The sequence below is a fragment of the Anolis sagrei genome, chromosome 2 (assembly GCF_037176765.1).
Source record: "Anolis sagrei isolate rAnoSag1 chromosome 2, rAnoSag1.mat, whole genome shotgun sequence".
NCBI lineage: Eukaryota > Metazoa > Chordata > Lepidosauria > Squamata > Dactyloidae > Anolis > Anolis sagrei.
The window spans coordinates 301988923-302015397 of record NC_090022.1 but is presented as its reverse complement, the minus strand read 5'-3'; the positions used below and the strand labels follow the sequence as shown (position 1 = coordinate 302015397).

Here is a 26475-nt window from a genome sequence, read left to right as displayed (position 1 = left end):
AATCTGAAAACCTGGCTGTTCCGTTGTGCCTTCCCGGATTAAGAATCCCCATCCCAAGTCCTAGTAGCACTTTAGCACAATTAATACTGCTGCACACCGTACTTTAATTCCTATGCCCCTCCTGCCTTTTTTCAGCACTTTTATCCATGTACCCCTCTCGCCGGCTGAACCAGTTTTTAATATGTCTTGATGTATTGTTATTGCTGTTTTGCTAATTTTTGATTTGTTTCGTTTTTGATGTTGATTTGCTTTGTTATTACTTGTTATGTTTTCTATTGTATTGTGTGTTGTGGCTCCGGCCTGTGTAAGCCGCATCGAGTCCTTCGGGAGATGCTCGCGGGGTACAAATAAAGTTAATAATAATCATAGTTGTTGCATCCCAGATCAAGAAACAAGACCATAAGATTAAATCCACCACTCTGGACTGTAGGAAAAACAATCCTTGTTTATTGATGAAAAATTGGTTACAAAAGAAAGGTAAATGCAAAGTCAAAAAGCCACAACAGAAACACAGCAGTCAGTAGAATCTCTGAACTTGAGCAAAATTCCAAAAGCCACAATACAAGAACCAGGAACCTGTTAGCCTCTCGCTAACCATGAACTTGAAAACTAGAAGCCTCTGGGATTACCAGCCATGGAACACAGGAATTATGCCAAGGCACAGCCACAGTCCCAAACATTGCTTGATCTAAAGAGACACCCGGCAGGAGGCCCCTTAAGCCAAAGAAGATATTCTTTGAAACGCCCCTTGACTTTGAAGCCTGGGCCTGTCTCTCCTGTAAACAATTTGACCTTTGTAGAAACTGTGAAACATTTCTGTCTCTAACTATCTGTTCTCTTCGGTCCTCATTAAAAAATCCAGGCGGAGAGATATCACGGCTAGCTTCCAAAACATTTTCCTCCAGCTGTTCAGTTTCACTTTCCTCGCTGCTGACCTCAGCATCAACAACAGATTCCACACTGTCAGGGAGAGCTTGCTCAGTTGGAAAAACTATCAGAGAATCCGGTTCACACAGATCAGGATCAGGCTGAACCCCAACAATAGTGTCTAGATCTAGGGAAGTCATGCTCCCCATGCTCTATTCTGCTTTGGTTAGACCACACCTGGAATATTGTGTCCAATTCTGGGCACCACAATTCAAGAGAGATATTGACAAGCTGGAATGTGTCCAGAAGAGGGCGACTAAAATGATCAAGGGTCTGGAGAACAAGCCCTATGAGGAGCGGCTTAAGGAGCTGAGCATGTTTAGACTGAAGAAGAGAAGGATGAGAGGAGATATGATAGCCATGTATAAATATGTGAGAGGAAGCCACAGGGAGGAGGGAGCAAGCTTGTTTTTTGCTTCTCTGGAGACTAGGACGCAATGGAACAATGGCTTCAAACTACAAGAGAGGAGATTCCATCTGAACATGAGGAAGAACTTCCTGACTGTGAGAGCCGTTCAGCAGTGGAACTCTCTGCCCAGGAGTGTGGTGGAGGCTCCTTCTTTGGAAGCTTTTAAGCAGAGGCTGGATGGCCATCTGTCAGGGGTGATTTGAATGCAATTTTCCTGCTTCTTGGCAGAATGGGGTTGGACTGGATGGCCCAGGAGGTCTCTTCCAACTCTTTGATTCTATGATTCTATGACTCTTCTATACCTGGAAGGATGAGGGACATGGGGCTTTTGAGGGACTTCCAAAGCATCCTCCAAGTTGCCATTCCGACTCCCGAATGCAAAGGAAGGAAACATTGGCCCACCTAGTTAGTTCTTGCAGACTGAGTAGAAGAAAGTGGCTGCAGAAATGGTGATTTACCATCTGCAAAAAGCTGGCAGGCATTAACGATGAAAAAGTTGTGCCGAATGATGAAATAATAGTATAATAAGAAACCACACAATTGAAAGAGTCAAACTGATTTAAAAAATTGAACAGAAAGTGCCAGACATAACTGTGGTTGCGAAAATGATATGTACGAAGTCTGGATTCTAGATGCAACCATCCCAGAGGAAAGCGGCCTCGGAAAAAAGAGAGGAGAAAGGTTATGAAGTACAGAACTTGCAAAAAGGGGGAATTCAAGCTCACAAGGAAAGGAAAGGACTTGAGTTCCAGAGACTGGAACTATTCTGGAAACAGTAACCTCAAATGGAGGGACAAAACCCTTTACCATTGGCTGCATCTACACAATAGAATGAGCTCCACTTGACTCCACTTGAACTGTCATGACTCAATGTTATGGACTTCTGGGAGTCGTAGTTATTATTAATAACTAGCCATCCTCTGCCATGCCTTGCTGTGGCCCACATGGGGGTTCTGTGTGGGAGGTTTGGCCCAATTCTATCGTTGGTCGGGTTCACAATGCTCTGTGATTGAAGGTGAACTACAAATCCCAAATGTCAAGATTCTATTTTCCCCAAACTCCACCAGTGTTCACATTTGGGCAGATTGAGTCTTCGTGGGGAGTTTGGTCCAGATCCATCCTTGTTTGAGTCCACAGTGATCTCTGGATGTAGGAGAACTACAACTCCAAAACCAAAGGACACTGCCCACCAAACCCTTCCAGTATTTTGAGTTGGTCATGGGAGTTATGTGTGCCAAGTTTGGTTCAATTTCATCGTTGGTGGGGTTCAGAATGTTCTTTGATCGTAGGTGAACTATAAATCCCAGCAACTACTACTCCCAAATGACAAAATCAATTTTTTTTGAGTGAAGGACATACATTGGGTTGTTAGGTGTCTTGTGTCCAAATTTGGTGTCAATTCGTCCAGTGGTTTTTGAGTTCTGTTAATCCCACAAACGAACATTACATTTTTATTTATATAGATAATTTTTTGTGTGTCAGGAGTGACTTGAGAAACTGCAAGTCACTTTTGGTGTGATAGAATTGGCCATCTTCAAGGATGTAGCCCAGAGGATACACGGATGTTTGATGTTTTTGCATCCTGTGGGAGGCTTCTCTCATGTCCCCAAATGGGGAGCTGGAGCTGACAATGGGAGCTCAACCCACTTTCCCTGGATTCGAACCACTGACCTGTCAGTCAGCAGTCATGCCGGCACAAGGGTTTAATACACTGTGCTACTGGGGCTCTAATAATAATAGTAATAATGATAATGATAATCACCTGGCAATGATCAACAGCATGGATTTTGGCTGATTATCCTGCACTCAAAAATGGCCGAACAATTCAATGAGATGCTGCAAACTGGAAACATCAGCAAATGGATAACAACTGCGAAGACATATTTGATCCAACAAAAGGGATAATAACAGGAAACTACAGGCCAATAACATGTCTGCCTACAATGTTCAAACTGCTGACAGGTATAATAGCTGATCAAATCCAGGATTACTTGGAGGAAAATAATATCTTGCCAGTAGAACAAAAAGGCAATAAAAGAAGTAGGAGCACGAAAGATCAGCTTCACTACCTCTGAGAATGCTTGCCATAGATGCAGGCGAAACGTCAGGAGAAATGCCTCTAGAACATGGCCCTATAGCCCAAAAAAACCTACCAGAACCTAGTGATTCCAGCCATGAACGCCTTCGACAATACATAGATCAGCTTCTGATTGACAAAATGATACTGGAGAATTGCAAAAGGCGCAAAACAAACCTCTATACAACTTGGATTGATTACAAAAAAGCATCTGACTCACTGTCACATTGTCGGATCATCAAATGTCTAGATGTCATCGGGGTTTGTGAAAATATTAGAAAGTTCACTGAAAATACAATGAAACAATAGAAAACTGAGTCACATACTTGGATTATCAAATGTCTAGATGTCATCGGGGTTTGTGAAAATATTAGAAAGTTCACCGAAAATGTGATGAAACAATTGAAAACTGAGTTGTTTGTGCGCAATGAAAGCTATGGAACTGTTAGCATCAAGAGAGGAATTTTCCAAGGAGACTCACTGTCACCACTGCTGTTCATCATTGCAATGATCCCACTCTCAGTGATTCTACAGAAAACAAACCTAGGCTACCAAACAGCAAGAAATTCACCAAAAATGTCCTACTTGCTGTACATGGATGATCTAAAGCTTTACGGAAAATCAGAAACAGAAATCCAGTCACTTATTTATTGTGTCAGGGGCAACCAGACCACTGTATTATACAGGGTTAGTCAAAATGCATAGGCCAATAAGCCATTCAATTGAATGGCTTATTGGCCTATGCATTTTGACTAACCCTGTATTTCTAACAGAACAGAACAAACAAACAGACAGACAAAACACAAAGTTTGCAAGCTTGGTATTTGGTTAAATGTCCTTTGACCAGTATCTGGCCACGTGGAGTGCCTCTGGTGTTGCCGCAAGAAGGTCCTCCCTTGTGCATGTGACAGGGCTCAGGGTGCATTGCAGCAGGTGGTCAGTGGTTTGCTCCTCTCCACACTCGCATGTCAAGGATTCCACTTTCTGGCCCCATTTCTGAAGGTTGGCTCTGCATCTCATGGTGCCAGAGCGCAGTCTGTTCAGTGTCTTCCAAATCGCCCAGTCTTCTGTGTACCCAGGGGGGAGTCTCTCCTTTGGTATCAGCCATTGGTTGAGGTTCTGGGTCTGAGCTTGCCACTTTTGGACTCTCGCTTGCTGAGGTGTTCCAGCGAGTGTCTCTGTAGATCTTAGAAAACTATTTCTTGATTTAAGTCATTGACGTGCTGGCTGATACCCAAACAGGGGATGAGCTGGAGATGTCTCTGCCTTGGTCCTTTCCTATTGGCTGCTACTTCCCGGCGGATGTCATGTGGTGCAATACCAACTAAACAGTGTAATTTCTCCAGTAGTGTAGGGCTCAGAGAGTCTCATCTATGCTGATGATCGTGCCATCACCGCTCAAGCAGGGAGCTTTGAGATGGTTGAACAGAAGCTCTCCAAAGCTCTAGGTGCTCTTACCGCCTACTGAAATCATGGAGGAATTTAAAAGGGTCTGGCCCTGAAGGAGAGACCCTGCAGACCCACCAAAAAGCTCTCGCTACAATGCTGAGCAAGGGAAGCCGCAATTTAAAAGATTTTTTCCCTAAGTTCCCAAAAGAAATCTCACCAAAGTTGAAGGAAGTGCCACTGAGATGATTTTATTGCAATTCAGCTGAAAAGGATGCAAAGCAGCAATATTTTGCCAAGCTGAGCATAACGTGCACAAAAATAAAGGCCTTTTTATACATAAAAGAGAGCTGCAAGGTTTGAATCTCCCATTCCCCACCCCTCTGCCGGCTCGACGATGATTGGCTGGTGCTCTTCAGCTGGGAGGAGGCTTGGCCTCCTCCTGAGTGCCAGGGCCAATCGCTGGGCTTCTGTTGCCTCGGCGTTCTGACAAATCAGGAGAGAGGGAGGTGGGACGAAAGGGAAACAATAGATTCTTGAGAGGATTATGGAGATTTTGAGATGTCCAAGTGACCAGCGAGTCCCAAGAGCCTGCGAGCCAATCTGGCTATTGTCACTAAGTGGCTGCAATAAACATTGATGTTTGGTGATCCTGCCCAAATTCGGATTTTTCCAGTGCTGAGAGACAGGAACAACGAGGGAGTTTTAGCTGTGGTTTCAGTGGATAAACGTTGAATCAGTAACAGATTAGGAGAAAGTATGGCTTTCCAAAGGCTTCCTTTGTCCTATTGAGATATGATCATTATGCCAAGTGACCACTTCCTCTGGGGGGCCAACTCCAAGGCCAGAAGTCACGATCCTTTGTTATTGTCCATGCAAAAAATGTCTTTTGATAAAAGTCTTTTTCAACTGGAGATTTCCTTCTTTCCAGGGTCACGCAGGGATGGCTGATTTGTATTTCTATACATTTTTCAATAAAGGGGAATTGGGCAAAAGGGTCAGGAAAAGGTCAGATAGAAATATAGAAATCATGTTATAGAAAACATACCCACTTATCCCTCCCCCCAGAGTCCCATAGAAGTTCAAGAGAGTGCATAAGTGTAAAGGGAGGAAAGGGGTTTCTCAGTAATACATGTGCTACCTTCTGCTATATATGAAACACAGGGCATAAAACCTTGATTAAATGTACACACGATCTAACATGGGAAGGGTCCTGGTTGTTGTTAGTGTCTTGGCAAATTGACCAAGGCTTAACCCTTATTATGCAGTCTGGTGTCCTTGTCCTTAGCAAAACTATTAGTTACTATCTTTTATGGGGGGGGGGGGGTCATGTTCGACTTCACTACTACAAGGAAAACCAGCTGATCCCTAATCCATCTAAAACACAGACATGTGCTTTTCATCTCAATAACAGACAAGCATCCCAAGCTCTGAGGATGACCTGGGAAGGAATCCCACGGGAGCATTGCAGTGCACCCAAGTACCTGGGAGTCACTCTGGACTGTGCTCTGACCTACAAGAAGCACTGCCTGAACATCAAGCACAAAGTGGGCGCTAGAAACAATATCATACGAAAGCTGACTGGCACAACCTGGGGATCACAACCAGACACAGTGAAGACAACTGCCCTTGCGCTGTGCTACTCTGCTGTTGAGTACACATGCCCAGTGTGGAACACATCTCACCATGCTCAAACAGCAGATGTGGCTCTTAATGAGGCACCCTGGGTGCAGTGCCTCAAGACCTTGGCCTGCACTTAAACACAATTGGTGCTGACAAGTTTACCATCTGCCAGCTGCAAAAGGCTACCTTACTGGGATCTGCACACATTATTTGCCAATACATCACACAGTCCTAGACACTTGGGGAGGGTCCAACTTATGATCCAATACACAGCCAGCAGAGTGATCTTGTCTGCTGTGGGTTCATCTTGTTATTATGCTGGAATGTGTCCAGAGGAGGGCGACTAAAATGATCAAGGGTATGGAGAACAAGCCGTATGAGGAGCGGCTTAAGGAGCTGGGCATGTTTAGCCTGAAGAAGAGGAGGCTGAGAGGAGACATGATGATAGCCATGTATAAATATGTGAGAGGAAGCCACAGGGAGGAGGAGGGAGCAAGCTTGTTTTCTGCTTCCCTGGAGACTAGGACGCAATGAAGCCATGGCTTCAAACTACAAGAAAGGAGATTCCACCTGAACATGAGGAAGAACTTCCTGACTGGGAGAGCCGTTCAGCAGTGGAACTCTCTGCCCCGGAGTGTGGTGGAGGCAGGGGCGGCTCAACCCATTATGCAAAGTAAGCATTCGCAGTATAGTTGATTTTGCCCAGGAGTGCTCTTGGGGGAAAATAGACCGTGACATATGCGAGTTGTAGTTACTGGGATGTATGGTTCACCTACAATCAAAGAGCATTCTGAACTCCACCAATGAGGGAATTGAACCAAATATAGCACACAAAACTCCCACCACAAACAGAAAATATATCAATGATTGGTGGTGGTGGTGGTGGGGGGGGGGGGGGCACCAAAATACTGTTTGTTTACCATTGAAAATTACCTGGGGCTGCCTCTGGGTGGAGGCTCCTTCTTTGGAAGCTTTTAAGCAGAGGCTGGATGGCCATCTGTCAGGGGTGCATTGAATGCAATATTCCTGCTTCTTGGCAGAATGGGGTTGGACTGGATGATGGCCCAGGAGGTCTCTTCCAACTCTAGGATTCTATGATTCTATGTTCAGCAGTGGAACTCTCTGCCCCAAAGGGAGTGTGGTGGAGGCTCCTTCTTTGGAAGCTTTTAAACAGAGGCTGGCTGGCCATCTGTCAGGGGTGATTTGAATGCAATATTCCTGCTTCTTGGCAGAATGGGGTTGGACTGGATGATGGCCCAGGAGGTCTCTTCCAACTCTAGGATTCTATGATTCTATGTTCAGCAGTGGAACTCTCTGCCCCAAAGGGAGTGTGGTGGAGGCTCCTTCTTTGGAAGCTTTTAAACAGAGGCTGGCTGGCCATCTGTCAGGGGTGATTTGAATGCAATATTCCTGCTTCTTGGCAGAATGGGGTTGGACTGGATGATGGCCCAGGAGGTCTCTTCCAACTCTAGGATTCTATGATTCTATGTTCAGCAGTGGAACTCTCTGCCCCGGCGGGAGTGTGGTGGAGGCTCCTTCTTTGGAAGCTTTTAAGCAGAGGCTGGATGGCCATCTGTCAGGGGTGATTTGAATGCAATATTCCTGCTTCTTGGCAGAATGGGGTTGGACTGGATGATGGCCCAGGAGGTCTCTTCCAACTCTAGGATTCTATGATTCTATGTTCAGCAGTGGAACTCTCTGCCCCGGCGGGAGTGTGGTGGAGGCTCCTTCTTTGGAAGCTTTTAAGCAGAGGCTGGATGGCCATCTGTCAGGGGTGATTTGAATGCAATATTCCTGCTTCTTGGCAGAATGGGGTTGGACTGGATGATGGCCCAGGAGGTCTCTCCCAACTCTAGGATTCTATCATCATCATTATAACAACAACAACAACAACAACAACAACAACAACAATAATGGGTTGGGCTTCCCAAGGAAACCCGCTTTTTATGACCCAACAACAACAACAACAACAACAACAACAACAACAACAACAGCCACAACTCTTGCTCCTACTCCGAATGGGCTGGGCTTCCCAGCTGCCCTCCCTTGCCTCCTTCCTTCCTCCCTTCCCGGCCGGGGAGCCTCTGTCCGCGGCGCCTGGTCAGCAGGAGGGAGGAGAGAGAGAGAGAGAGAGAGCGAGCCCTTCGGCCCTTGAGCCAAGCGGACGGAGCAGGGAACCAGGAGGAGGAAGAGGAGGAGGAGGAGGAGGAGGACTGCCCGCTTGACCGCCCGGACGGGAGAGGAGAGGAGAGGAGCCGCCGGCGCCGCCACTCCAGGTCAGAGGCTGCCTGGGGTTCGGGAATTTGGGGGTTTTTTTTGGGGGGGGGGGTCTCCTTCCCTGCCCCTTCCCTTCCTTTGAGGCCGAAAGAGGGGGGGGGGAGGTGTATTTTGGGGAGGAGGCGGGGGTCGCTGAGGGAGCCGCCTCTGCTTGGACCAAAGAGGGTTGCCAAGGGAAGGGAAGAGGAGGGAAAGGAAAGGAAAGGGGGCTGCCTTCTCTTCTCTTCTCTTCTCTTCTCTTCTCCCCCCCCCCTTGGCCACTCTGGATGCCGTGCCCCCCCCCCCTCTCTTCCTTGCCGGGTGTTTCTTGGTCGGCTTTTATGGCTTGGAGGGAAAGCGGGCGCTCTTGGCCCGTAAAAGTGCCAGCTGCCAAAGAAGGAAGGAAAGAAGGAAGGAGGGAGAGGGAGAGAAAGAGAGGCAAGCAGAAGGGAAAGGAAGAAAGAGAGGAGAGGAAGGGGAAAGAATTAGCTTGGCCAAACATGGAAGGAACGGGAAAGGAAAGAGAAAGAAGGAAAATAAAGGAAGGAAGGAAGGAAGGAAGGAAGGAAGGAAGGAAGGAAGGAAGGAAGGAGGGGGAGAGAAAGAATGAAGAGAAAGAGAGCAGAAGGGAAAGGAAGAAAGAGAGGAGAGGAAGGGGAAATAAAGAACCAGCTTGGCCAAACATGGAAGGAAGGGAAAGGAAAGAGAAAGAAGTAAAAGGAAGGAAGGAAGGAAGGAGGGGGAGAGAAAGAAGTGGAAAGAAGGAAAGGAAAAGAAAGAACAGAAGGGGAGAGAAACAGAAAGGAAGGAAGAGAAGGAAAGAGAGGAAGGAGAAATAAAGAACCAGCTTGGCCAAACATGGAAGGAAGGGAAAGGAAAGAGAAAGAAGTAAAAGGAAGGAAGGAAGGAAGGAGGGGGAGAGAAAGAAGTGGAAAGAAGGAAAGGAAAAGAAAGAACAGAAGGGGAGAGAAACAGAAAGGAAGGAAGAGAAGGAAAGAGAGGAAGGAGAGGAAGGAGAAATAAAGAACCAGCTTGGCCAAACATGGAAGGAAGGGAAAGGAAAGAGGAAGAAGTAATGGAAGGAAGGAAGGAGAAATAAAGAACTTGGCTAAACATGGAAGGAAAGAAAGGAACAGAAAGGAAAGGAAAAAGGAAGTAAAGGGAAGCAAGGAAGGACTGAAGGGAAAAGAAAAAGAAGTAAAGGGAAGGAAGAAAGGAAAGAAAGAAGGAAAAAAAGAAGGAAGGGAGGAAAGAGGGAGGGAGAGAAAGAACGAAGAGAAAGAGAGGCAAACAAAAGGGAAAGGAAGAAAGAGAGGAGAGGAAGGGGAAAGAATTAGCTTGGCCAAACATGGAAGGAAAAAGAAGTAAAAGGAAAGAAGGGCTGGAGGAAAAAGAGAAAGAAGTGGAAAGAAGGAAAGGAAAAGAAAGAACAGAAGGGGAGAGAAACAGAAAGGAAGGAAGAGAAGGAAAGAGAGAAAGGAGAAAAAAAGAACTCGCTTGGCCAAACATAGAAGGAAGGGAAAGGAAAGAGAAAGAAGGAAAAGGAAGGAAGGAAGAAGGGGGGAGAGAAAGAATGAAGAGAAAGAGAGGCAAGCAGAAGGGAAGGAAGAGAAGGAAAGGAAGAAGGAGAGAAATAAAGAACCAGCTTGGCCAAACATGGAAGGAAGGGAAAGGAAAGAGGAAGAAGTAAAAGGAAGGAAGGAAGGAAGGAAGGAGGGAGAGGGAGAGAAAGAGAGGCAAGCAGAAGGGAAAGGAAGAAAGAGAGGAGAGGAAGGGGAAAGAATTAGCTTGGCCAAACATGGAAGGAACGGGAAAGGAAAGAGAAAGAAGTGGAAGGAAGGAAGGAGAAATAAAGAACTTGGCCAAACATGGAAGGGAAGGGAAAGAAAAAGACATAAAGGGAAAGAAGGACTGAAAGGATAAAAGAAAGAAGTGAAAGGAAGGAAGGGGGAAAAGAAAGAACAGAATGAGAGGGAAAAAAAGAGAAAGGATGGAAGAGAAGGAAAGAGAAAAAGGAAGGAAAAATAAAGAACTTGCTTGACCAAACATGGAAGGAAGGGAAAGAAAAGGAAAGGAAAAAGAAGTAAAGGGAAGGAAGGAGGGAAGGAAGGGAAGGAGAAATAAAGAACTTGGACAAACATGGAAGGAAAGGAAAGGAAAAAGAAGTAAAGGAAGGACTGAAGGGAAAAGAGAATGAAGTGAAAGGAAGGAAGGAGGAAAAAAATAGGAGAACAACAAAAAGGAAGGAAGAGAAGGAAGGAAAGAAAGAAAAAGAGGAAGGAAAAGTAAAGAACTAGCTTGGCCAAACATGGAAGGAAGGGAAAGGAAAAAGAAGTAAAGGGAAGCAAGAAAGGAAGGAAGGAGAGAAAGGAGAAATAAAGAACTTGGCCAAACATGGAAGGAAAGGGAAAAGGAAGTAAAGGGAAGCAAGAAAGGACTGAAGGGAAAAGAAAAAAAAGTCAAGGGAAGGAAAAAAGGAAAGAAGGAAGAAAAGAAAGGAAGGAAGGAGAAATAAAGAACTTGGCCAAACATGAAAGGAAAGGAAAAAGAAGTAAAGGGAAGGAAGGACTGAAGGGAAAAAAGAAAGAAGGAAGGAGAAAAAGAAAGAACAGAATGAGAGAGAAAAAGAAAGGAAGGAAGAAAAGGAAAAAGAAAAGAAAGTAAAGGAAAGCAAGGAAGGATCGAAGGGAAAAGAGAAGGAAGTAAAGCGAAGGAAATAAGGGGGGAAAGAAAGAGAATGAAAGAAAATCAGAAAGGAGAAAGGAGAGGAAGGAGAAATCAAGAACTAGCTTGGCCAAAACATGGAAGGAAGCGAAAGGAAAGGAAAGGGAAAAGAAGTAAAAGGAAGGACTGAAGGGAAAAGAGGAAAAAGTAAAGGGAAGGGAAAAAAGGAAGGAAGGAAGGAAAGAAGGAAGGAAGGAAGGGGATGCAGGAAGAGAAGGAAAAAAGGAAGGAAGGAATGGAGGGAGGGAGGGGCTGCAGGAAGAGAAAGAAAAAAGGAAGGAAAAGAAGAAAGGAAGGAAGGAAGGAAGGAAAGAAGGAAAGAAGGAAAGAAGGAAAGAAGGAAAGGGGATGCAGGAAGAGAAGGAAAAAAGGAAGGAAAAGAAGGAAGGAAGGAAGGGAAGGAGGGAGGGGATGCAGGAAGAGAAGGAAAAAAAAGAAGGAAATGAAGGAAGGAAGGAAGGAAGGAAGGGATGGAGGGATGGAGGGAGGGAGGGGATGCAGGAAGAGAAAGAAAAAGGAAGGAAAAGAAGGAAGGGAGGGAGGGGATGCAGGAAGAGAAGGAAAAAGGAAGGAAGCAAGGAAGGAAGGAAGGGAGGGAGGGGATGCAGGAAGAGAAGGAAAAAAGGAAGGAAATGAAGGAAGGAAGGAAGGGATGGATGGATGGATGGAGGGAGGGAGGGGATGCAGGAAGAGAAAGAAAAAGGAAGGAAAAGAAGGAAGGGAGGGAGGGGATGCAGGAAGAGAAGGAAAAAGGAAGGAAGGAAGGGAGGGAGGGAGGGAGGGAGGGAGGGAGGGAGGGAGGGGATGCAGGAAGAGAAGGAAAAAGGAAGGAAGGGATGGAGGGAGGGAGGAGATGCAGGAAGAGAAAGAAAAAGGAAAGAAAAAAAGGAAGGGAGGGAGGGAGGGGATGCAGGAAGAGAAGGAAAAAGGAAGGAAGCAAGGAAGGAAGGGAGGGAGGGAGGGGATGCAGGAAGAGAAGGAAAAAAAGAAGGAAGGGAGGGATGGATGGAGGGAGGGAGGGGATGCAGGAAGAGAAAGAAAAAGGAAGGAAAAGAAGGAAGGGAGGGAGGGGATGCAGGAAGAGAAGGAAAAAGGAAGGAAACAAGGAAGGAAGGGAGGGAGGGGATGCAGGAAGAGAAGGAAAAAAGGAAGGAAATGAAGGAAGGAAGGAAGGGATGGAGGGAGGGAGGGAGGGGATGCAGGAAGAGAAAGAAAAAGGAAGGAAAAAAAAGGAAGGGAGGGAGGGGATGCAGGAAGAGAAGGAAAAAGGAAGGAAGCAAGCAAGGAAGGAAGGGAGGGAGGGAGGGGATGCAGGAAGAGAAGGAAAAAAGGAAGGAAATGAAGGAAGGAAGGAAGGAAGGAAGGAAGGAAGGAAGGGGGTGCAGGAAGAGAAGGAAAAAAGGAAAGGAAAAAGGAAGGGAGGGAGGGAGGGGATGCAGGAAGAGAAGGAAAAAAAGAAAGAAAAGAAGGAAGGAAGGGAAGGAGGGAAGGGATGCAGGAAGAGAAGGAAAAAGGAAGGAAGGAAGGGAGGGAGGGGATGCAGGAAGAGAAGGAAAAAAGGAAGGAAAGAAGGAAGGGATGGAGGGATGGAGGGAGGGGATGCAGGAAGAGAAAGAAAAAGGAAGGAAAAAAGGAAGGAAGGGAGGGAGGGGATGCAGGAAGAGAAGGAAAAAGGAAGGAAGCAAGGAAGGGAGGGAGGGGATGCAGGAAGAGAAGGAAAAAAGGAAGGAAGGAAAGAGACGCAGGATCCCTTTCTTGGCTTTGTGGAAGGATAGAGCCTCTCCTTGTTTGTTTTTGGGGGGAAGTTTGAGGAGCCCCTTCTTTGCTTATTGGGGGGGCTTTGGTGCATTCAACCCAAAGCAATTGGGGAGGGGGCTTGTCCCATTGAACTCCCACTGCTGCCTCTCCAGGCCCGCCAATTGGGGAAATGCTTTCCCTTCCTGGGATGGATGTGCAGAGGCAAACAGAAGCAAAGAGAGGCAAACTTTCTGTGGGCCTGTCCCTCTGCGCATGCCCCATTCCCCCTCTGCTCTCCTCCTCTTCCTCTCCCCAAAACATAAACAGTAGTAAATCTCTGCTGGCGCATCCCTGCCAGTGGCTGGGACTCACACACACAGAGGCACACACACACGCACACTCTTTCTCAGGCCTGGCAGGCAGGCTGCCCTTCCTGTGCGCACAGATCCCTCTCTGTGTGCCGGACTGGAGCACCGGCCACAGCACCAGGACACTGGGAAGGCACTGGGAAGGCACTGGGACCCAACTGGGAGGAAGGAGAACAAGGTAAAAGGAGGGGAGAAAGGGGGGGGGGTGATGTTTAGAAACACTCTGGTACATTGATGTTTTGAAAGAGGACAGGAATGCGCATGGATTTGGCAATGGAGGTGGCATTCATGCCGGAAATCAGTCCCATTTTTGGGACTGTAGTTTTTTTTGCTGAACTTGAAGGAGCTGGGGGTGGTGACGGCCGACAGGGAGCTCTGGCGTGGGCTGGTCCATGAGGTCACGAAGAGCCGGAGACGACTGAACGAATGAACAACAACAACAGGTTTTTTTGGGCTATGTGGACATGTTCTAGAGGCATTTTCTCCTGACATTTCGCCTGCATCTATGGCAAGCATCCTCAGAGGTTGTGAGGTCTGTTGGAACTAGGAAAATGGGTTTATATATCTGTGGAATGACCAGGGTGGGACAAAGGACTCTTGTCTGCTGGAGCTAGGTGTGAATGTTTCAACTGACCACCTTGATTAGCATTTGATGGTCTGACAGTGCCTGGGGCAATCTTTCGTTGAGAGGTGATTAGATGTGCCTGATTGTTTCTCCTCTGTATTGTCGAAGGCTTTCATGGCCAGAATCACTGGGTTGTTGTAGGTTTTTTCAGGCTATATGGCCATGGTCTAGAGGCATTCTCTCCTGACGTTTCGCCTGCATCTCTGGCAAGCATCCTCAGAGGTAGCAAACTCTGCTGGAAGTATGAAAATGGGTTTATATATCTGTGGAATAATGTCCAGGGTGGGACAAAGGACTCTTGTCTGCTGGAGCTAGCTGTGAATGTTTCAACTGACCACCTTGATTAGCATTTGATGGCCTGGCAGTGCCTGGGGGAATCTTTTGTTGAGAGGTGATTAGATGTCCTTGTTTGTTTCCTCTCTGTTGTTTTGCTATCCCATTTTTGCAAATCTGGCTGAAGGAATGTCTTAGATGAGAATTCTATGGACCCAAAAGACACACTTGGTATTCACTGAGAGTGGGTGCATGATGTGCACAACAAGGCACAAAAGTGCAGGGCTGACACCCCCTCTAACTTCCCTGTGCAATCCTGGGAGATGTACTTTGTAGTTCTAGCAAGGCCCTAGACAGCCCTCTTTGGCAGAGAGAATTGCCTTGTCAAATTGCAAATCCCAGGATCACACAGCACAGCCCTTCCCAACCTTCCTAATGCCATGACCCCTTAACGTTGTGTTTTGTTGTTGTTGTTGATGATGATGATGTTGTTGTTGTTGTGTCAGGAGCGACTTGACAAACTGCAAGTCCCTTCTGGTGTGAGAGAATTGGCTGTCTGCAAGGACGTTGCCCAGGGGACATTGCCCGGATGTTTTGATGTGTTACCATCCTTGTGGGAGGCTTCTCTCATATCCCCTTTGCATGGGGAGCTGGAGCTGACAGAGGGAGCTCATCCGTGCTCTCACCGGATTCGAACCTGCGACCTGTTGGTCTTCAGTGACCCCCAGCCATAACATTACTTTCATTGCTACTTCATAACTGTAATGTTGCTACTGTTGTGAATCGCCATGTAAATATCTGATATGCAGGGTGTATTGTCATTCACTGGACCAAATTGGGCACATATACTCAATATGCCCAAATGTAAACACTGGTGGAGCTTGGGGAAAATAGACCTTGTCATTTGGGAGTTGTAGTTGCTGGGATTTATAGTTCACCTCCAATCAAAGAGGATTCTGAACTCCACCAATGATGGAATTGAACCAAACTTGGCACACTGAACTCCATTACCAACAGAAAATACTGGGAGGGTTTGGTGGGCATTGACCTTGAGTTTGGGAGTTGTAGTTCACCTACATCCAGAGAGCACTGTGGACTCAAACAATGATGGATCTGGACCAAACTTGGCACCAATTCTCAGTATGCCCAAATGTGAACACTGGTAGAGCTTGGGGAAAATAGACCTTGTCATTTGGGAATTGTAGTTGCTGGAATTTATAGTTCACCTACAATCAAAGAGCATTCTGAGCTCCACCAATGATTGAATTTAACCAAACTTGGCACACTGAACTCCATGACCAAGAGAAAATACTGGGTTTGGTGGGTACTGACCGTGAGTTTTGGAGTTGTAGCTCACCTACATCCAGAGAGCACTGTGGACTCAAACAATGATGGATCTGGACCATCTGAACTCCACCAATGATGGAATTGAACCAAACTTGGCACACACAACCCCATGACCACCAGAAAATACTGGAAGTGTTTGGTGAGCATTGACCTTGAGTTTTGGAGTTGTAGTTCACCTACATCCAGAGAGCACTGTGGAGTCAAATAATGATGGATCTGGACCATCTGAACTCCACCGATGATGGAATTGAACCAAACTTGGCACACAGAACTCCCATGACCAACAGAAAATACTGGAAGGGTTTGGTGGGCATTGACCTTGAGTTTGGGAGTTGTAGTTCACCTACATCCAGAGAGCACTGTGGACTCGAACAATGATAGATCTGGACCAAACTTGGTGCAAATACTCAGTATGCCTAAATGTAAACACTGGTGGAGCTTGGGGAAAATAGACCTTGACATTTGGGGGTTGTAGTTGCTGGGTTTTATAGTTCACCAACAACCAAAAAGCATTCTGAACTCCACCAAAAATTGAACCAGACTTGGGACACAGAACTACCATGACCACCAGAAAATACTGGAAGGGTTTGGCAAGCATTGACCTTGAGTTCAAGAGTTGTAGTTCACCTACATCCAGAGAGCACCGTGGAGTCAAACAATGATGGATCTGGACCATCTGAATTCCACCAGAAATGGAATTGAACCAAACTTGGCACACACAACTCCATGACCACCAAAAAATACTGGAAGGGTTTGGTGGGCATTGACCTTGAGTTTGGGAGTTGTAGTTCACCTACATCCAGAGAGCACTGTGGACTCAAACAATAATGGATCTGGACCAAACTTGGCATGAATACTCAATATTCCCAAGTATAAACACTGGTGTAGCTTGGGAAAAATAGACCTTGACATTTGGGAGTTGTAGTCGCTGGGATTGATAGTTCACCTACAACCAAAGAGCATTCTGGACTCCACCAATGGAATTGAATCAAACTTGGCACACTGAACTTCTTGACCAAGAAAAAATATTGGGTTAGGTGAGTACTGACCGTGAGTTTTGGAGTTGTAGTTCACCTACATCCAGAGAGTACTGTGGAGTCAAACAATGATGGATCTGGACCATCTGAACTCCACCAGAGATGGAATTGAACCAGACTTGACACCCAGGACTTCCATGACCAAGAGAAAATACTGGAAGGCTTTGGTGGGTATTGACCTCGAGTTCAGGAGCTGTAGTTCACCTACAGCCAGAGAGCACTGTGGACTCAAACAACGATAGATCTGGACCAAACTTGGTACCAATCCTCAATATTCCCAACTATAAACACTGGTGGAGGTTGAGGAAAATAGACCTTGACATTTGGGAGTTGTAGTTGCTGGGATTTATAGTTCACCTCCCGTTAACAAGCATTCTGAACTCAACCAACAATGGAATTGAACCAAACTTGGCACACAGGACTTCCATGACTAACTTAATACTGGAAGGGTTTGGTGTGCATTGACCTTGAGTTTTGGAGTTGTAGTTCACCTACAGCCAGACAGCACTGTGGTGTCAAACAATGATGTATCTGGACCACCTGAACTCCACCAAAAATGGACTTGAACCAAACCTGGCACACAGGACTCCCCTGACCAACAGAAAATACTGGAAGGGTTTGGTGGGCATAGATCTTGAGTTTGGGAGTTGTAGTTCACTTACATCCAGAGAGCACTGTGGATTCAAGCAAGGATGGATCTGGACCAAACTTGGCACAAACACTCAGTATGCCCAAATGTACACACTGGTCGAACTTGGAGAAAATAGACCTTGACATTTGGGAGTTGTGGTCGCTGGGATTGATAGTTCACCTACAACCAAAGAGCATTCTGAACTCCACCAATGATGGAATTGAATCAAACTTGGCACACAGAACTCCATGACCAACAGATAATACTGGAAGGGTTTGGTGGGCATTGACCTTGAGTTTTGGAGTTGTCGTTCACCTACATCCAGAGAGCACTGTGGAGTCAAACAATGATGGATCTGGACCATCTGTACTCCACCAAAAATGGAATTGAACCAAAATTGGCACACAGAACTCCCAAGACCAACAGAAAATACTGGAAGGGTTTGGTGGGCATTGACCTTGAGTTTTGGAGTTGTAGTTTACCTACATCCAGAGAGCACTGTGGACTCAAACAATGATAGATCTGGCCCAAACTTGGTACCAATCCTCAATATGCCCAAATGTAAACACTGGTGGAGCTTGGGGAAAATAGACCTTGTCATTTGGGAGTTGTAGTCGCTGGGATTTATAGTTCACCTACAACCAAAGAGCATTCTGAACTCCACCAATGATGGAATTGAACCAAACTTGGCACACAGAACTCCTACGACCAACAGAAAATCCTGGAAGTGTTTGGTGGGCATTAACCTTGAGTTTGGGAATTGTAGTTCACTTTACACCCACTGCCTCAATAGCCTTGGAAGAGAGGAAAGATATCCATCCCCAAATGGAAGGGCTGATGCTCTTTTTGCAGGGCATTTTGCAGGACTTAGGCCAAAGGGGAGGAATCTCAGGGCAAGCGCGCTGCCTTGAAAATGTCTCTGTGCCTGCATTCCTCATTTGTTAGACTTGGTTGTTGTGTGGCTCAAACTCTGTGTCATTTTTTTGGATACGTGAAATCCCAGGGACTGTTCCCAAGGACACGGGTTGTTGTTGTGTGGCTCAAACTCTGTGATATTTTTTCCGGATCCATGAGATCCCAAGGACACGGGATCCCACTGTATTGGGAAACCCATGCTTCAGCTGGAGTTTGTATAATGGTGAAGCATCTCCTCTTTCCTCTCTTCCTTCGTGCCTTCCTTGCTGGGGAGGAAGAGAGGCAGCCTTGCCCGACAAAGCGGCACTTCATTGCCCGCTCTGGGGAAGTTTGTCGTCTTGTTTGTTGTTTGTTATTATTTACTCTTGCCAGGAAGAAGAGTGCATAATTGATGCGCTGGCCTGCCTGCTGGGAGAGACGCCTTGGAAATGGTGCCGTTTGCAAAGGGAAGGTTGGCCCTTGGCTTGTGCTAAAGACACCAAAACAAAGTATCACACATTATTGTATTGTCGAAGGTGTTCATGGCCGGAATCCTTGGTTTATTGTCAGTTTTCCAGGCTGCCTGGCCATGTTCCAGAAGCATTCTCTCCTGATGGTTTGCCTTCTTCTATGTTGTTGTTGTTTTGTTTCCAGCTCTTGAAATAGCCTCAACTTCCCCATCACAAGATGGGAAGGGTCAGCTTGGACCAGTCTCTTCTATGGGTTGATGTGAGTTTTCTGGGCTGCCTGGCTATGTTCCAGAAGCATTCTCTCCTGACATTTTGCTTGCATGTTCCAGAAGCATTCTCTCCTGACATGTTTTTGTTGTTGTTGTTGTTTTGTTTCCAGCCCTTGAAATAGCCTCGACTTCCCCATCACAATATGGGAACGGTCAACTTGGACTAGTCTCTTCTATGGGTTGCTGTGAGTTTTCCGGGCTGCCTGGCTATGTTCCAAAAGCATTCTCTCCTGATATTTCACCTGCTTCTATGCTGTTGTTGTTGTTTTGTTTCCAGCCCTTGAAATAGCCTTGACTTCCCCATCACAATATGGGAAGGGTCAGCTTGGACCAGTCTCTTCTATGGGTTACTGTGAGTTTTCCGGGCTGCCTGGCTATGTTCCAGAAGCATTCTCTCCTGACGTTTCACCTGCTTCTATGTTGTTGTTGTTTTGTTTCCAGCCCTTGAAATAACCTTGCCTTCCCCATCACAATATGAGAAGGGTCAACTTGGACTAGTCTCTTCTATGGGTTGCTGTGAGTTTTCCAGGCTGTATGGCCATGCTCCAGAAGCATTCTCTTCTGACGTTTCACCTGCTTCTATGTTGTTGTTGTTGTTGTTGTTGTTGTTGTTGTTGTTGTTTCCAGCTCTTGAAATAGCTTCGACTTCCCCATCACAATATGAGAAGGGTCAACTTGGACTAGTCTCTTCTATGGGTTGCTGTGAGTTTTCCGGGCTGCCTAGCTATGTTCCAGAAGCATTCTCTCCTAACATTTCGCCTGCTTCTATGCTGTTGTAGTTGTTTTGTTTCCAGGTCTTGAAATAGCCTCGACTTCCCCATCACAATATGTGAAGGGTCAGCTTGGACCAGTCTCTTCTATGAGTTGCTGTGAGTTTTCCAGGCTGTATGGCTATGTTCCAGGAGCATTCTCTCCTGACGTTTCACCTGCTTCTATGTTGTTGTTGTTGTTGTTTTGTTTCCAGCCCTTGAAATAGCCTCGCCTTTCCCATCACAATATGGGAAGGGTCAGCTTGGACCAATCTCTTCTATGGGTTGCTGTGAGTTTTCCAGGCTGTCTGTGTTGGGGTTCAGCCTCCGTGTGAACCTGACCCTGATTCTTTGATTGTATTTCCTAATGCGGCTGAACAGGCTACTGAACATGTAGTTTTCCCTGATGGTTTGGAAACTATTGATTCTGAGGGCAGTGGCTGGGAAAGTGAAACTAAACATCTTGATGAGGATGTTTCAGAATCAAGTGGTGATAACTCTCCAGAGGAGTTAACACCTGCCTTTTTTAAATGAGGATAGAAGAAGGCAGATTTGGGGAAACAGGAGTGAATCACAGAGTCTGCGAAGGTCAAGTAGATTAAAGGAAAAGGAGGCTTCCAAGCCTGGAGGCGTGTCCCGAAACAGTTTCTTTAGTTTAAAGTGTCTTCCCCGGGCTGTCTTGTTAGATCAAGCATCGTTTAGACTGAGGCATCACCTTGGCTGTGTTCCGTTTCCCATGGCCTGCATTCCTAGAGGCTTCTAGTTTCCAAGTACGGTTAGTGAGACACTAACAGGTTCCAGGTTTTGATAGTGTTGCTTTTGGAATTTTGATCTAGTTCAGAGATATTCCTGACTGCTGAATTTTACTGTGGCTTTTTGACTTTGCATTTTCCGCTATTTTGTAACCATTTTTTCATCAATAAAAAAGGATTTTTCCCCCCCACAGTCAAATGTGGTGGATTTAATCTTATGGTCTTGTTTCCTGATCTGGGTTGCAACACTCTGGCCATGTTCCAGAAGCATTCTCTCCTGACATCTCACCTGCTTCTATGTTGTTGTTTTGTTTCCATCCCCATGAAATAGCCTTGCCTTCTCCATCACAATATGAGAAGGGTCAGCTTGGACTAGTCTCTTCTATGGGTTGCTGTGAGTTTTCCGGGCTGCCTGGCTATGTTCCAGAAGCATTCTCTCCTGACGTTTCGCCTGCTTCTATGTTGTTGTTGTTTTGTTTCCAGCCCTTGAAATAACCTTGCCTTCCCCATCACAATATGAGAAGGGTCAACTTGGACTAGTCTCTTCTATGGGTTGCTGTGAGTTTTCCAGGCTGCCTGGCCATGTTCCAGAAGCATTCTCTCCTGACGTTTTGCCTGCTTCTATGTTGTTGTTGTTGTTGTTATTTTGTTTCCAGCTCTTGAAATAGCTTCGACTTCCCTATCACAATATGGGAAGGGTCGGCTTGGACAAGTCTCTTTTATTGGTTGCTGTGAGTTTTCCGGGCTGCCTGGCTATGTTCCAGAAGCATTCTCTCCTGACGTTTCGCCTGCTTATAGAAGCAGTTGTTGTTGTTGTTTTGTTTCCAGCTCTTGAAATAGCCTCGACTTCCCCATCACAATATGGAAAGGGTCAGCTTGGACAAGTCTCTTCTATGGGTTGCTGTGAGTTTTCCAGGCTGTCTTGCTATGTTCCAGAAGCATTCTCTCCTGACATTTCACCTACTTCTATGTTGTTGTTGTTTTGTTTCCATCTCCGTGAAATAGTCTCGACCTCCACATCACAATATGGGAAGGATCAGCTTGGACCAGTCTCTTCTATGGGTTGCTGTGAGTTTTCCAGGCTGTATGGCCATGCTCCAGAAGCATTCTCTCCTGACATTTTGCCTGCTTCTCTGTTGTTGTTGTTTTGTTTCCAGAGCATTCGAGAAGACAACAACGAAAGCAAACAGGGCAATTGTTAGCTTTGAGTACAGTAGAGCCTTTGGAATGATGGGATTTACTTTTGAGTCGAGTCATCATTCAGCAACTGATAAACCAATTGATTAGTTGAGACTAATCAATACAATTCTGATTGAGGGAAAATTTCTGTGTGGTAATCCAGATTGAGTAAAAAAAATCACAGGAAAATAAGATTTTCTGCTGAGAGTCTTCATTTTTTGTGCAAAAAAAGCATGTTTTCTGCCCTTTCTTTTGGATTTTTGCACAAAATGTCCATTTCATGCAGAAACAACCTTGATGGCAAATACATTCCAACAGCATTTCCAGATTTTCTTCACCAGAGTTTTGGGAAATGATGGTTTCGTCAAGCACTCAAAGATTTGCAATTATGCTTGCATGATTCACCCCCAGATCTTCCGCAGGGCATTAATTCATGCTCCAGAAATTGCCTAGAATGCCATGGGAGGGGAGGGCGCATTATAAGGTGCTTTATCTCCGGGTTATTTGCTGCTTCTCTGCCTTTGCCTTCCCTGCCATTCTGTGTGTTTGCAGGGAAATTGAGGCCCCAGGTCATGGCGCGTCTGCAATTTTCAAGACAAACACAGAGGAGGTGGTGTGCTCCCTTGTTTACGCATCATGCGCTGGTTGTTCCCATTAGATACGGTCCAGGGATTGGATGGGAGAGGATTGTGGAAGGCAGCCCACCTGTGACTGTTACCTGTGGTAGTTTTGCAGAGCTTCCATGTTCAGAGGCAGTTTACCATTGAGCACATGAAGCTGGGAATAATCTCATTGTGGTTGGGAAGGTCACATAATACAGCCTACTTACTTACTTGCTTACTTACTTAGGCGATCCCTCATTGTCTGAGGGCATTGGTTTCCAGGTGGAATGTGGTCCCGGTCGTGGTTGGCTTGATGCGCCTTTCTCTTGGCACGTTTCTCTCTCTCACCCTCCATTCGTGCCTCTTCAAATTCTGCAGCACTGCTGGTCACAGCTGACCTCCAGCTGGAGCGCTCAAGGGCCAGGGCTTCCCAGTTCTCAGTGTCTACGCCAGAGTTTTTAAGGTTGGCTTTGAGCCCGTCTTTCAATCTCTTTTCCTGCCCACTAACATTCCGTGCTTGGAGCAATCTTTTGTTGAGAGGTGATTAGACATCCTTGTTTGTTTCCTCTCTGTTGTTGTGCTGTTGTAATTTTAGAGTTTTTTAATACTAGTAGCCAGATTTTGTTCATTTTCATGGTTTCCTCCTTTCTGTTGAAATTGTCCACATGCTTCTTGTGGATTTCAGTGGCTTCTCTGTGTAACCTGACATGGTGGTTGTGAGAGTGGTCCAGCATTTCTGTGTTCTCAAATAATATGTTGTGTCCAGGTTGGTTCATCAGGTGCTCTGCTAGGGCTGACTTCTCTGGTTGAAGGAGTCTGCAGTGCCTTTCAAGGACATCTAATCACCTCTCAACAAAAGATTGCTCCAGGCACTGTCAGGCAATCAAATGCTAATCAAGGTGGAACATTGAAACATTCACACCTAGCTCCAACAGACAAGAGTCCTTTGTCCCACCCTTGTCATTCCACAGATATATAAGCCCATTTTCCTAGTTCCAACAGACCTCACAACCTCTGAGGATGCTTGCCATAGATGCAGGCGAAACGTCAGGAGAGATTGCCTCTAGAACATGGCCTTATAGCCCGAAAAAACCTACAACAACCCAGTGATTCCGGCCATGAAAGCCTTTGACAAATATGTCATTAATTTCAACAAATCCCAATTTTAAAAAATATTTTCCCACTCCCACCATAATGGATATAAGTCCTTGTTTCCCTATTGCACCTCCAACATGGCAGCTAAAATAGGGTCAAATGGCATTCATTTTGCAGCGTACTTGTGCTGCAGATCAGTGTTTGGATTTCTTTGCAACCTTGGAAACCCACTGAGAGTCTCTGGGGAGGTCACACTCTCTCATCCTCAGAAGGAGGCGATTGCAACCTCTTCTGAGCCACTCCTGCCAGGAAGGCACCGCAATCAATCCTCCCACTTGACGGTTGCCATGAGTTCCACTGTAGGATTGCCATGAGCTGGAATGCACTTGGAAGCACGCCGCTAGCCTTGCAAAGTGTTCAGTCTGGAAACTCGCTTTGGGAAGGGCTCCAAAAGTCCCCAAGGGTTGAATCTGTCTGCGGAGGGCAAAGAAGTCACTTTCTCTTGGCCGGAATATGAAATCTCTTTCCCTCTGGCCGTCAAAGGAGGAAGAGGAGGAGGAGGAGAGGCTGGATTGGCCTTTTGGCTCCTCTTTCCTGGCTCATGAAGCATGAATGAATCAGGGGATGAATGAACCGGCACTCACTGGCGGAGAGGAGCAAGTGACTCAGTCCTCGCACTCGGCTGGCTCGTCTTTGGCAGAGGATCCAGTTTCCCTTCTTCCGCAGAAGCAGCCGCCTTATCGGAAGCCTTGGCACACGTACATTGGGGTTTCTGGCCTGGCCCACCTCGAGAGTTGTCGTTGTCGCTCTTTGGGAAGGATGTCGCAAGCCATGCTGGGCTGCTTTACAGAGATAGGGAACAGTCTGGCTCAATGATGTGGTCTTGCCCACATGATGAAGCGCATGCCTCGTGGCTGGGACTCAGGCGGACGAGCAGTCCAAGTGTTGCAATCCAGAGGCAAGTAGCGGGACTTTCCCATTTCTCCTGTTTTTTTCTATTGTGATCTCTCGAGGGATTATCATTGTGCAATTATGAACAGTTGTGGAATTGGGGATAATAATGATTAATAATAATAATAATAATAATAATGTAGCAGGACTTTCCCATTTCTCCTTTTTTTCCCTATTGTGATCTCTCGAGGGATTATCATTGTGCAATTATGCACAGTTGTGGAATTCGGGATAATAATGATGATGATGATGATTATTATTATTATTATTAATAATAATAATAATAAAGATCGGACTGCAAAAACTCTGGCACAAGCCAGTCAAGGTGGCCCCAGTGGTGATCGGCACACTGGGTGCAGTGCCTCAAGACCTTGGCCTGCACTTAAACACAATCGGCGCTGACAAAATGACCATTTGCCAGCTGCAGAAGGTCACCCTACTGGGATCCGCACGTATTATTCGCCAATACATCACACAGCCCTAGATACTTGGGAAGAGTCTGATGTGTGATCCAATACAACAGCCAGCGGAGTGAGCTTTTTTGCTGTGTTGTGTGAGCTTGTTTGCTGTGTCATCTTGTTTGCTGTGTTGAGTGAGCTTGTTTGCTGTGTCATCTTGTTGTGTTTCGAATAATGATAATAATGATAATAATAATTTTCTGTGTCCCATATTTGGTTTAATTCCACTATGGACTCATAGTGTTCTCTAGTTGTAGGTGAACTACAACTCCTAAACTCAAGGTCAATGCCCACCAAACCCTTCCAGTATTTTCTGTTGGTCATGGGAGCTCTGTGTGCTAAGGGTGGTCCAATTTCATTGTTGGTGGAGTTCAGAATGCTCTTTGATTGTAGGTGAACTATAAATCCCAGCAACTACAACTCCCAAATAACAAAATCAATCCCCCCTTAACCCCACCAGTATTCAAATTTGGGCATATTGAGTATCCGTGCCAAGTTTGGTCCAGATCCACCATTGTTTGAGTCCACGGTGTTCTGTAGATGTAGGTGAACTACAAATCCCAAACTCAAGGTCAATGCCCACCAAACCTTTACAGTATTTTCTGTTGGTCATGGGAGTTCTGTATGCTAAGGTTGGTTCAATTCCATCATTGGTGGAGTTCAGAATGCTCTTTGATTGTAGGTGGACTATACATCCCAGTAACTACAACTCACAAATGTCAAAGTCTGTTTTCCCCCAAGAGCACCTCAAGAGTGCCCGTGGGCAAAATCAACTATACTGCAAATGCTTACTTTGCGTAATGGGTTGAGCCACCCCTGTCTCTAGATGTAAGTGAACTACGACTCCTAAACTCAAGGTCAATGCCCACCAAACCCTTCCAGTATTTTCTGTTGGTCATGGGAGTTCTGTGTGCTAAGGGTGGTTCAATTTCATCATTGGTGGAGTTCAGAATGCTCTTTGATTGTAGGTGAACTAAAAATCCCAGCATCTACAACTCCCAAGTGACAAAATAAATCCCCACTCCAACCCCACCAGTATTCAGATTTGGGCCTATTGAGTATTTGTGCCAAATTTGATGCAGTGAATGAAAATACATCCTGCATGTCAGATATTGACAGGACGATTGTTCTCCAGACAAGGGTCTGGAGTACAAGCCCTATGAGGGGCGGCTTAAGGAGCTGGGCATGTTTAGCCTGAAGAAGAGAAGGCTGAGAGGAGATATGAAGAGAGCCATGTATAAATATGTGAGAGGAAGCCACAGGGAGGAGGGAGCAGATCAGGGGTCTGGAGAACAAGCCCTATGAGGAGCGGCTTAAGGAGCTGGGCATGTTTAGCCTGAAGAAGAGAAGGCTGAGAGGAGATATGATGATAGCCATGTATAAATATGTGAGAGGAAGCCACAGGGAGGAGGAGGGAGCAAGCTTGTGTTCTGCTTCCCTGGAGACTAGGACACAATGGGACAATGGCTTCAAACTACAAGAGAGGAGATTCCATCTGAACATGAGGAAGAACTTCCTGACTGTGAGAGCCGTTCAGCAGTGGAACTCTCTGCCCCGGAGTGTGGTGGAGGCTCCTTCTTTGGAAGCTTTTAAACAGAGGCTGGATGGCCATCTGTCAGGGGTGATTTGAATGCAA

The 26475-nt window shown here is 46.0% G+C and overlaps 1 protein-coding gene across 4 annotated transcripts in view; it reads left to right on the top strand.

Moving 5' to 3' along the window:
* Positions 1 to 8486: 8486 nt before the first annotated feature.
* Positions 8487 to 26475, top strand: part of IL11RA (interleukin 11 receptor subunit alpha) — a 209516-nt gene continuing 191527 nt past the window's right edge. For 2 of the 4 annotated variants that reach the window (XR_010909354.1, XM_067464702.1), the window contains exon 1: positions 8488 to 8698. The gene's annotated coding sequence lies outside the window, so the exon portion shown is untranslated. Of the gene's footprint in view, positions 8699 to 13507; positions 13686 to 26475 lie in introns of those variants that run through there. The other 2 variants (XM_067464704.1, XM_060761111.2) reach the window with 2 other exon arrangements.